At 45.1% G+C, this 12,588-nt stretch overlaps 1 protein-coding gene across 4 annotated transcripts in view; it reads right to left on the reverse strand.

The window, feature by feature from the left end:
• BICD1 (BICD cargo adaptor 1) overlaps positions 1-12,588 on the reverse strand; it is an 808,512-nt gene that overhangs the window by 227,913 nt on the left and 568,011 nt on the right. The window lies entirely within an intron of this gene.

Genomic DNA, 12,588 nt, shown 5'->3' on the forward strand with positions numbered 1-12,588 from the left:
CAGGGATCTCTCCTGCGCTGCGCACCAGTCAACGCCTTTGCGACATTTGACTACGCTAGGTGGGATAGGACTCTTCCAAGCGTACGCTATGTCCCGCTTGGCAACCATGATGGCAGTGCCCAGGAAGAGCTTATCTGCCCTGTTCTCATTCAGACCTTCCATTATACCCAGGAGTAAGTTCAAGGGCTTATGTGGCCCTCCCAGCTCAGGACGCCCATCAGCTCAGACTCCAATGTCTCCCAGCATGGGGTAAGACGTGGCCACGTCCACACCATATAGAAGACGTCTGCTGGTTCCAGCCCACATCGTGTACAGGATGGGGTGGCTCTTAGGCCAGCCCGATGGAGGCGAATGAAGGTCGGGTATGCGCAATGAAGGAAGTATAGTTGGACCAGGTGGAGTTTGGCTGAGGCAGTAATGGTTTTAGGATCCATCAAGGCGTGGTTTTAGTCCTAAAAGATGAAGCAATATGTTAGGCTCCAGCATATCACTTCACCTTTTTGCTCCTGATTCATGTTCGCCTGTTTTTCGAAGCATCCAATTGCTTCAGTTGTGGTCACCAGTTGCCCTTTATAGATTCTATTTGCTGTACTTGTGCTGCTCTCAAGACTCAAGTTCAGTGGCAGCTGGCACGGATCAGGGGTGGTGGGGCAGGAGCATGACCGAAGCTCCCGAAACCCCGCAGTGTAGGGGCCCCATGGTGTAATAATCCAAGGAGAAGTTGGTCTTTAAAGTAGATTTATTAACAGCACAGCATCTGGTCCAGGTACATGGATGTCCAGGTTACAACTGACAATAGCAGCAGAATGCTGCATGAGGAAAACTCAGTTGAGAATATGGAACACCTTAGAAAACATAACATGGCTCATGCACTTAAAGATACATGGTGGTAAAGCATATTGAATTGAACTTTACAGAATGTAACACATCTCCCCTATTAAAAGAAGGAAAAGAAATATGTTTAAACATAATCATGTAACGAAGTAGGCTTCCTTCTGATACGCACATCATCCTTGACTCTAAAAGCCACAGAATCAGGAGAGGGACCAGGAAGGGAACAGCTGTCAGAATTATCAGGTTGGTCTGGTTGGAAAATAGAATGTGTGGGGCATTTGGCAACTTTACTTAAGTTCCAAACTTTGCCATCTTGAGTGATTACTGAATTATCAAAAACTCTTTTAATTTGAATGGGTCTACTATACTTGCTGGAACCTTTGTTGACCATAAAAGGTTTCAGAATCCTAACCCAATCCCCAACACAGAAATTAGACTTAATTGCCTTCCATTTTTTATTATACCACAGAGCAGACTTACTCTGTTTACAATCAACCCTATTTGCCACACTCTGGATATCTACCTCATCTTCTCCTAACTCTTTACATTTCTCCTTAAACCACCAAGGACAAATGTTGGACGCAGGATTCCTGCCTTTGAGCAGTTTAAAAGGACTAACTTCTGTCGTGGTATGAGGAGTTATACGATAGGTCCACAGTTTTTCCCTAATAACATTCAACCAATTACTCCTTTCTTTAATAGCATCAACAACAAAACTCTTCAAAACTCGGTTGAAGCGTTCAACCTGCCCATTCTCATGTGGTTCATAAAGCGATGTACGTAAGTGCTTGATGTTACAACTTTGCAAGAAGGATTGCATCTCCGAGGACACCAACTGTACCCCATTGTCAGACACTAATACAGATGGGCAACCTTCTCTTGCAAAAACTTCCTTAAAAAATGTGATAACTACCTCAGAAGTAACTCTGGCTACAAATTTCACTTCAGGCCATTTAGAATGGTAGTCAATCATGACCAGCGCATAACGTGAGGTTTCAGGTAATATCTGAAACGGACCTGAGATGTCAAAAGCTATCTTACTCCAAGGAAGTTCAGGCCACTTGACGGGTTTAAGTGGGGGAACATGCAACTTTAACATTTTGTCCTTAGTACAACATTCACTACATTCCCTGACAGTGCGATCAATATACCTGTCCATCCCTGGCCACCAAAAATGTAACCTTATTAGACGCTTCATACCCGAAATACCAGGATGTGTTTTATGTGCCAGTTTGAGAATGATCTCCTGAATACCTACAGGTGGAATGCACTTTCCAGATTTAAAAACCAAGTCCCCTTCACAAAACAGCTCTTCAGAAACATTATAGAACGGGAGCAAATCATCTTTGACTTTTGTCTTATTGGGCCAGCCCTTAAAAATATAATCCTTAAGAATGCCAAATTTCTCATCTTCCTCTTGACACTTTAACCACAACTGTTCTGTGATGTCCTGATATTGGGGAGTGACAACATCAGACAAATTTAAAACAAAATCCACCTCACTGACCTTATTAACTTTGTCTTCGTGGTCTTTGCAAGGAAGACGTGAAAGACAGTCAGCCGTGTCATTTTTTTTTCCCGGAATGTACTCCACAGTAAAATGGTATTCTTGTAACTTGGATGCCAAACGCGCAATCCTAGCAGTAGAGTTCCAACCTCCACCAACCGATAAGATGTGTACTAAAGGCTTGTGGTCGGTTCTCAATACAAACTCACTGCCCCAAATGTAAATTCTGTAGTGCTCAATTGCCCACACACAGGAAAGTAGTTCCCGTTCAATCACGGCATATCTACGTTCTGTCTCATTTAATGTTCTAGATGAGAAAGCCACATTCCATTCTATAGCACCATCAGTTTGAGATAATACACAACCAAGACCATACAAGCTAGCATCAGTGGTAATAATACATTTTTTCCCAATTCTAAAGGGTTTAAGAGTAGGTGAATTGACAATATCACATTTAATATCAGCAAAAGCTTTTTCTTGTTCAGCTTCCCAAACAAACTCATTACTCTGTCTCAATAACCTCCTCAAAGGTTCCATTTTTGTGGCAAAATTAACCACAAACTTACTGTAGTATTCACACATACCCGAGAACGATAATAATTGTTCCTTATTACTCGGGGCAGGTGCATTAAGAATAGCTTCAACGTTTGACTTTTTGGGAACTAAACCCTCTCCAGATAATGTATGTCCCAAGTATTCTACAGATTTTCTGAAAAGTTTGCATTTGTGTGCCTTTAGTGTAAGACCATATTTTTCTAACCTGCAACATACTTCGTTCAAATGTGTAGAATGTTCAACTTCATCTTTGGAAAAGATTAATATATCATCTTGAAAGCACTTCACGAATACGTCAAGACCCCTGAAAATTTGAAACATGACACGTTGAAAGACAGAAGCTGCCGACGCTAAGCCAAAAGGCATTCTTCTGTATTTAAATAGGCCCATGGGAGTGATAAATGCAGTGTACTTTTTAGAGTCCTCAGTAAGTTCAATTTGATGGTACGCAGATCTCAGGTCTAGAGTGGAAAAAATCTGCGCACCATCAAACAGAGACACAAGTTCATTGATATTAGGTAAAGGATGGCAATCAATGATAATGTTGGAATTGAGTGCTCTTAAATCTATGCAAACTCTCAATTTTTGGTCGGGTTTGCGCACCAAAACTATGGGCGAAACCCATTCGGATGATTCAATGGGCTCTATGATATTGTCCTTTAGTAAATCATTCAACATTTCTTTCAGTTCTTCTCTCACATTCAGGGGAACCCCCCTTAACTTTTGCTTGACAGGTACAGCACCTTCCTTTAACACGATCTTATGTGAAAAACCTTCTAATTTGCCTAAACGTTCACAAAAGACATTATTAAATTTATTGCTCCAACAGGAAACAACATCTTCCTTTCCATCATTGGAACAAATAGAGTTAATCATATCCTGTTCACTGCATAGGGAAATAGGATCTTTGGCTCTAGGATTTAAAGTGATCCCAAGCTCCCATTGGTCATGCCATCCTAGTACATTAACTCCTTTAATAGCAATATATAACTTAATGAAAGCAGATCTTCCTCTAAAATTCAATGGAACATTCAAAAATCCCTCAATGTCAATCTTATTTCCATTAAAACCTTCCGCAAAAATATCTGAAGGTTGTAGAGAAGTAATATCACATACAGACTGTAGTTTTTCATCAAAATAAGCTTTGGTAATAATAGTCCATGGAGACCCAGAGTCTACCATAAGCTCAATATCAGTAGAAAAGACTTGAAATAAACATTTTGGAGATTTTTTGCACGTAAATAGTATAAAACCAGTTTGAATAATGGAGACAACATACCCACGATCCAAGTCTTGTATATTCTCACTACCAAGATTGAGTGCAGATACTTTAGTGGCAGTATTATTATTAGGAACTATTTGTTGCCCTGAACGAGATTGGGAATTAAAACGTCTTTCCCTACAGACATTACTAAAATGTCCTACTTTATTACAAATATTGCAAGTTTTTCCTATAGCAGGGCAACCTTGGAAAGAGGCAATATGTAACTTGCTGCCACATCTGTAACATGAAGGAGAAGTATTGTAATTAGGGCTATCAGTTCTCCTAAAATTTTTATTTCTAAATTGAGTGGATGTCGAATTTTTAGAATCAAACTTAGGTTTAACAATGCATACTTCTTCATCAGTATTATTTTTACTGGGATGAGAACCTTGTTTATCAACAATGTCCATCCATTTTTCAGACATTTCAGTTGATTTTGCAATGGCTATAGTTTCTTCTAAATTAGGATCACCTATACACCACAATTTGTCCTGTACTTTTTTGTTCTTAACATGTACTATGATTTGGTCACGAATCATTTCGTCACACATGGCCCCAAAATTACAATGAATGCTTAAAGCTCTCAATGAAGTTAGAAAATCATCAAATGATTCTTCTTGCTTTTGCGCCCTAGTATAAAATTTAAAGCGATTTAAGGCAATATTGGCCGTAGGTTTAAATCTTTTTTCTAAACGAGTAAGAGCTTCTGTGTAAACATTCATAGTATCACCACTACCAGAAGCAACAGGAACATGAGGTAAAGTTCTAAAGATTTCTTGACCTTCAGATCCTAAACAATGTAATAAAATACTCTTCTTCCTCTCAGAACCCATACGCTCTCCATCAATAGCACGCATGTAGTTAAAGAATTCCTCCTTCCACCTTGACCATGGAATGGGAGGATCACCTTTGACCTGTAAGAATTTAGCTGGAGGATCAAACTGCATGTTAAGAAAACGTAAAATATACAATAAAATAAAAGAATAAATGAATAAGTTAAGAATAAAACAAATGTTAATAAATGAAAATCCAATCACAGTACTTGAAATGGAGAGTGACTGAAAATGTACATATGCAGTAGCCGGAAATGGTTGAAAAATTGTTGGTTGGCCGATGTACAGATCCTCAGGATGTAGGAAATTGTTAATTATCCAAGCGCTGAAAAAGTTTTACTAAAATGAGAAATATTGTTGAGAAAATGAAGCGCTGTGAAAAATAATGCCAAACGAAGGTTCAGGACGGCTTCGCGTGTGATGGTTGCTAAGTAACTGGAAACAAAAATATTCAAAATGGAGTCACGTTGCGTGAGTGGTAGCGCAATGACGTTTTTATAGTTGCGCGATGACGCAATACGTTGCGTGGTGACGTCCAATGGCTTCTGCACTGTTTATTTCATTCCGGCGGTAATGTGGCAGTGTCTGTCTACGCAATGCAAATACCGTAGTAGTGTCTGTCCACGTAGTGCGCGAAACAAAAGCAGTGACGTGTTTGAAGAACACGAGGCAGAAACAACACGTAGGACGATTCGTCACAGCGATGACAGGCAACGTAGAACACAACAGGAGGTTGCTAGGAAACAGCGTCAATGCCAACGCGCGAGCAAATTCATCAACGAAGGTAGGGTAAATCCAAAAGATGCAAATGAAGAAAGTACAGGAAAGTAATAGTTTCAAATGTTTCCAGAAAAACGGAATAAAGGTGGAGGTAAATCCAATATGGTAGATGAGATGGAGAGTGTTCAGGGTTTTCTTAAAATAAACGAAATGCAAATAGTTACCAAAGTATCAAAAATTGAAGAAAATGGGTTCAAACTCCGCTCCTGTGGTGAAGATGGCTGGAGTAGGTTATCCTTGTCGCCAAATTTTGTAATAATCCAAGGAGAAGTTGGTCTTTAAAGTAGATTTATTAACAGCACAGCATCTGGTCCAGGTACATGGATGTCCAGGTTACAACTGACAATAGCGAGCAAGCCATAAAATCCGCTGCTCGTGGATTTGCGGATTTTGCGGGAAATTCGCGAATCTCGCGGATTGCGAATTTACCGAAAATCCGCAAAATCCGCATTGAAGTGCTAAACATGATCCACTTATGCAGAGCATGTGAAAGCTTCTAAGAAGTGGTTCTAAGCAACTTCTACAATTTGATCCTCAAATAAAAACACAAAATACAGAAAGAACCGTACAAACAAATACAAATTTTGAAATATTTTATTTAATTCAGAAACAAAAAATAGCCAAAAATCAAACTTTCAATTTTAATAGGAAGGTTAGGGCTTCTCAAAATGTTTTTTTTTTATAACCAATTTTATTGAGTTTTAAGAACAGGAAAAACAAAAACAGCACTGATAATTCATTACAAGCTTGGCACATTGAATGATTATTGTCATCATTTATGCGCTAGCACATCCAGCGACCCTCTCCAGTCCCCAACTGCACACACAAATTCATTCTATGGGGGCAAAAGGGAACCCCGCTACTCCACCTGGCCCAACCACTTACCCCAGACCCTCCTGTGTTTAGTTGGGCATCCTCTGGCCTCATACAGGGATCTCTCCTGCGCTGCGCACCAGTCAACGCCTTTGCGACATTTGACTACGCTAGGTGGGATAGGACTCTTCCAAGCGTACGCTATGTCCCGCTTGGCAACCATGATGGCAGTGCCCAGGAAGAGCTTATCTGCCCTGTTCCCATCCAGACCTTCCATTATACCCAGGAGTAAGTTCAAGGGCTTATGTGGCCCTCCCAGCCCAGGACGCCCATCAGCTCAGACTCCAATGTCTCCCAGCATGGGGTAAGACGTGGCCACGTCCACACCATATAGAAGACGTCTGCTGGTTCCAGCCCACATCGTGTACAGGATGGGGTGGCTCTTAGGCCAGCCCGATGGAGGCGAATGAAGGTCGGGTATGCGCAATGAAGGAAGTATAGTTGGACCAGGTGGAGTTTGGCTGAGGCAGTAATGGTTTTAGGATCCATCAAGGCGTGGTTTTAGTCCTAAAAGATGAAGCAATATGTTAGGCTCCAGCATATCACTTCACCTTTTTGCTCCTGATTCATGTTCGCCTGTTTTTCGAAGCATCCAATTGCTTCAGTTGTGGTCACCAGTTGCCCTTTATAGATTCTATTTGCTGTACTTGTGCTGCTCTCAAGACTCAAGTTCAGTGGCAGCTGGCACGGATCAGGGGTGGTGGGGCAGGAGCATGACCGAAGCTCCCGAAACCCCGCAGTGTAGGGGCCCCATGGTGTAATAATCCAAGGAGAAGTTGGTCTTTAAAGTAGATTTATTAACAGCACAGCATCTGGTCCAGGTACATGGATGTCCAGGTTACAACTGACAATAGCAGCAGAATGCTGCATGAGGAAAACTCTGTTGAGAATATGGAACACCTTAGAAAACATAACATGGCTCATGCACTTAAAGATACATGGTGGTAAAGCATATTGAATTGAACTATACAGAATGTAACACATGGTTCCTTGTTTTAGTAGGGGTCCCAACAACCCTTATGGCATGCAATTGCATGACTGGCAGAATGCGTGCAGTGGCATGGAATGAGAAACATTTAAACGCTCTAGAAAACCACTCTGTTTTCCCAAGCAGAGAAAAAGACACAGAAAAGCAACACTGTTCATGTAACATCGCTGGCAGACAAAGGCTCAGTAAAAGGTATCTTATGTCCTCATGTACATGGCCAAGTCGTAATGCAGGTCCCTGGGGCGTAGGGTGGGGGGGACCCTTCAGTTGGTGCCCCATTGAGCCAGCGACTAATGAAATCTGCGCAATCTGTGAGACGCCTGGGGCCCACATGACATTCTGCAGGAGAGAGGGCATCATTTTGTGTTATGCCACTTCTGAGAGGCATATGAAGCATTCCTCCATCCCAGGCCTTTGAGATTGCGGGTGCGGTCAGCGGTGGTGGGCTCACCTCAGACTGCTGTTCAGGTTGTCCAGGAGGAGGGGCATCTGGGACAGCACTTTGCTCCCCCTCCCTCCTAGTGATCCTTAATGTAATGCAGATGTTATTTGTGGCGACTTTCTAGGTGCAAAGTATGACATAATGAACGTACCTGCAGGCAAAGTTGACAAAGCGTAAGGTGTCAAAATTGCATGTGTTGTCTGAAGACTTTCTGAGATGGTGGCACACAGCTGTACCACAGACCCACTGCATGCTGTCTCCGAGGTCACAGTCACCGAAAGCCACATCCTTGCATGGCGACCCCTGTCTTCTTAGGGTTTTGAGGTTGCCATTCAGACACTTTGTAAATTGGAATGCTGGGACAGAGGTCTGCTGTCTCCCCCGGGCCTCCCAGAGACACAATCTGATTTCTGCCTCAATATTAGTGAGTTGGGAGACATGCGCTTTTGCATGGAAAAATGCCCTCTGTGGTGCACGGGGCTCCTTCTGCAAAGGGGAGGCTTGTCGCTGTTCGGTGTGTAATGTTCGTGGCTGCGGGTTAGCGGTCTAGTTGGCAGCGCACCAAGAGGTGCACACACGCGAGCGCGTGACGTAACTCGCTCGTATATAAAATAAAGTAGGTGTGGCCGGCGGGTAGTCCGGACAGCGTGGTAAACCAAGCACAGTGTCCCGAGTATCATTATCGCCGCAGCGCTAGCTACGCCATGCGCCTGCGGCCGTGGGACACAACACTGGCGACGAGGGTCTGAGAACCCATGCTGTGCCCCGGAGCACCCAACGTTTTGCCGCATTCGGGAGCGCACGGCTGTGCCCTACCCTTGTCCAGCGGCAGGCCCGGAGCTGAATGCGCCGGCAGGGCAGCAGCTCCATGTGCGGCCCCAGACCAGGGCGGATGCATCGCGGCATGACACACAGCGCCGCCGAGTGGCCACATATGACTCCGGGTGTGGAGCGGGTGCCCGGAAGACGTAAATGAGGGAATAAGGCCATCGAAACCTCAGAGAAAGGAGGGAAAGGAAGAGAAGGTGTGTGCAGCCTACCCCAGCGACGCAGCCCAAGTGGGGCGAACGTATAGCAAGCCAAGAAGGCGGCAGGTCAATGTCAGCGCGAGGGCAGCCCAGACAGATCCACAAATCAGTGCACGTGCAACCCGCCTCACCCCAGCACGCGTGACAAGGCCGTGTCTGGCCAGGACCAGAGTGCCACAGCCAAGGGTGATCCAGGCCGCGAGCTAGGCCCCTCCACGTTCCAATATGGCGTCAATTCCCGCCATTGAACCATTTGTGGTAGACGGTGCCCCAGCATCCCTGGCGCCTCGCTGGAAAGACTGGACAGATTGCTTGCAGATCTATTTCGAAGGCGCAGGAACAGCAAGGGAACGCCGCAGGACACTGCTCCTGCATTTAGGCGGGAAAAACATCCATAGGATTTACAAGACCATCATGGAAGCCACACCCAAGACCTATATAACGCTCCTCAATGCTCTTAACGCGCATTTCGAACCCATGGCTAGCAAGGACTATGAAAGGTTTATCTTCCGGCAAGCGAAACAAGAAGCAGAAGAATCGCTAGATGCTTTCCACGGCAGGCTCAAAGAACTAGCCAGCACATGTGGTTTCCGCGACGAGCAAGAGAAAATACGGGGACAGATAATACAGGGGTGCTACTAAGTATGGGTGGAAAATCCGTTCCGCTCGCGGATTTTGCGGATTTTCGGTAAATTCGCAATCCGCGAGATTCGCGAATTTCCCGCAAAATCCGCAAATCCACGAGCAGCGGATTTTATGGCTTGCTCGCACTGTTCGCGTGAGTTCGCGGCTTCCCAGTTCAACTTCGCGCCCCGCGAATAAGCGCTAAATTGCAGAAATACGATCTTAGCAAAACTGAAACTACTTACCAGGTTCAAAAGTTCAAGCTCATCATTAGTAGCCATTTCCTGTAGTGCTTCCTGAGGGGCCCCTCCAGAGTTCAGTTGCCTACTTGCAACTATTATGTGACCCTGCTCTGACCCTCAGAATAGTTACACATATGCCACAAAGGTCCTGAATTACAGCTAAGGGAGACAAGCAGGAGCCAGGCTGGAAGTTCAAATCCAGTGACACATTAATCAGCCCCTAATTCATTATTGTCAGTTGGGGCAGGGCAGGTGTTGTACCTAATTTTGCAACAATTAAAGCACTTAGCAAGTGCAAAAGATCACTAATCAGGAAGCACTAAGGAAGCAGGTGCCAGCTAAAAAAATATTCTGTGACACATTAATCAGCCCCAAATTAATTCAGGTCACTTGAGGCAGGGAAGGTGTGCTTTGCTTTGCCACAATAATGTACACTGGACAACCAGAGGGTGCTGTGATGAAACAGAGGGTGGCATGGGTGAGCCAGAGGGTGGCATGGGTGAACCAGAGAGTGGCAGTGGTGACAGAGGGTGGCAGTGATGAAGAAGAGTGTCCCAAACAGGCTGGACACGTAGAAACAACAAGTTCGCAAAACCTGCGACCCGACAGGTAAGTTCGCGTTTGCGAAATTGTACAAAAACCCTCGCGACCTGGCAGAAACCCGCGCGAACACACAAAAAAAAAAAATCTGCAAATTCGCGAGAATTCGCGGATTTTGCGGATTGCGAGTTTGCAAATCCGCAAAATTCGCGAACGCGAGATTCGCAAAATTCGCCCATGCTTAGGTGCTACTCCTCGAAGCTGAGGGTAACGATCTTACAAGAAGACGGGAAGCTGTTAGCGGATATCCTGAAGCTGGGGCGCTCCAAGGAACTATCACAAGCAAAAGCGTCACACATGGAGGCGGCTCTCCACCGACCAGTCAAGGCGGAACAGGTCAATACGGCGGAACAAGTCAATGTCGTCAGACCTAAAACACGCCAATATGGCGGAAAGAAGCCGTAAGACAAACGCAGAGACTGCGGATCCTGCAGGGGTCAACCCCACCTCATCCAAGACTGCCCGGTGCGAAGGAAAAGATGCAGCTCGTGTGGATGGATAAACCACTTCGCAGCGGTATGCAGGTCGGCCAAGTCCAAGAAAGAGGCAGCCCACAACATAAAAGAAAGTGGGGACGGCGAAGACATGGACGATGACACTAATGACTATCCTGTCCACTACGTCTTTGCCATCTGAGGTAATATGAATTTTTATGATCAATTGTGTCCCCTAACGTAGACCCCAACGGCTCCATGTACCTGCTTCAAGTACATGTATGTTCCCTCCACAACCAGCTATGAAGACGCAAATACATTTGCGTCCAACGTTAACATGTCCTCTTTCAGATCCACCATGAATGGATCGATTATTCAGTTCCTAAGTATGCCGTGCCACCGTCTTTTCATGGTGCACTTTCATGTTTTCCTGGCTCTAGCGAGCTAGGCCCTGATTTCTGCCATCAAGCCCTTTCTGCCGTCTGCCTCTGAAAGCTGCAGCCTGGATCTGCATCCATGACCTCTACCTTACTCCCTGCGTGGCGAGCGGTGCCCGGCTCGGCCTGCTTGCCTGCCAAAACAGTATTCAGCCTTCAAGTTATCTGCTCCGCTCCTTGAAAATACATTCCTGTCTAGAGATTTAGGTAAACACCTCCCCAGCTGCAGAGCAAAGGGCCCGGCCTTTCTGTCTCCGTGCAAGTAATTCATTGCTCCCGTTACCATGGTAGGCCCATGGCCCCCTCGCATTACACGCAGACACGTAGTCACATATGCACGCACTAGCAGTCAGTATAGAATAGCCTCTGCCCGAGAGACCTTTCCTTCTAGATAATACAGTTCCTCAAACACAAGATATCAGATATGATTTGGGTTTAGGTTGTTCTGACACGCCAGACTTCTGTCTCCCCGTATAGTGCTAAATGTCAAGTCCCCTTCACCCTCCAGTTCCACGTCAATCACACGTCATGTTGCCTGCGCGCGCATCCAGCTCAATATTTCTGCTGACACTGCAGGATTCTTCTATGGATCCACCCACCTGTGACACTTTTATGTGACGTTTCTAGCACACACCTCCGTGTACGCCCTCGTGCACGCCTTCTGTTACGCACATGTGTTCTTATCTCGTTTCTCTCAGCTGTTACGCCTTCTGTATCCATCACCATTGCATGCATTTACTATATATATTGTACTCTGTTAATAAAGCATTGTCTATCCCTTCCTGAACCCTCGTGGTGATGGAACATGATACCTGGTTCGAACCAATTCCATTTTATGGAATAAAACCCTTATAAACTCAGATGCCACGGACTCTGCCTCTCATTTATGATTGAGCTATTTTATTGAACTTTACCGCATAGAAATTCCGCATAGGTAAATCTTTATTTACCACATAATTTGGCGCCCGAACAGGGACCCTCCCCCACCTTACACGCCGGCGGTGCGTTGCAGGCCTAGCCCCCTGCCACAGCCGTGACGGACGTTTACGCGTACCCGCAGGATTTCCTGTATCTCCCTCAGGCCAATGGAGGTGACTGAGACTGCGATCGACACCCAGACGAGGCGGTGAGGAGTGCGGAGGATCCC

The sequence above is a fragment of the Lissotriton vulgaris genome, chromosome 1_2 (genome assembly GCF_964263255.1).
Source record: "Lissotriton vulgaris chromosome 1_2, aLisVul1.2, whole genome shotgun sequence".
Classification (NCBI taxonomy): domain Eukaryota; kingdom Metazoa; phylum Chordata; class Amphibia; order Caudata; family Salamandridae; genus Lissotriton; species Lissotriton vulgaris.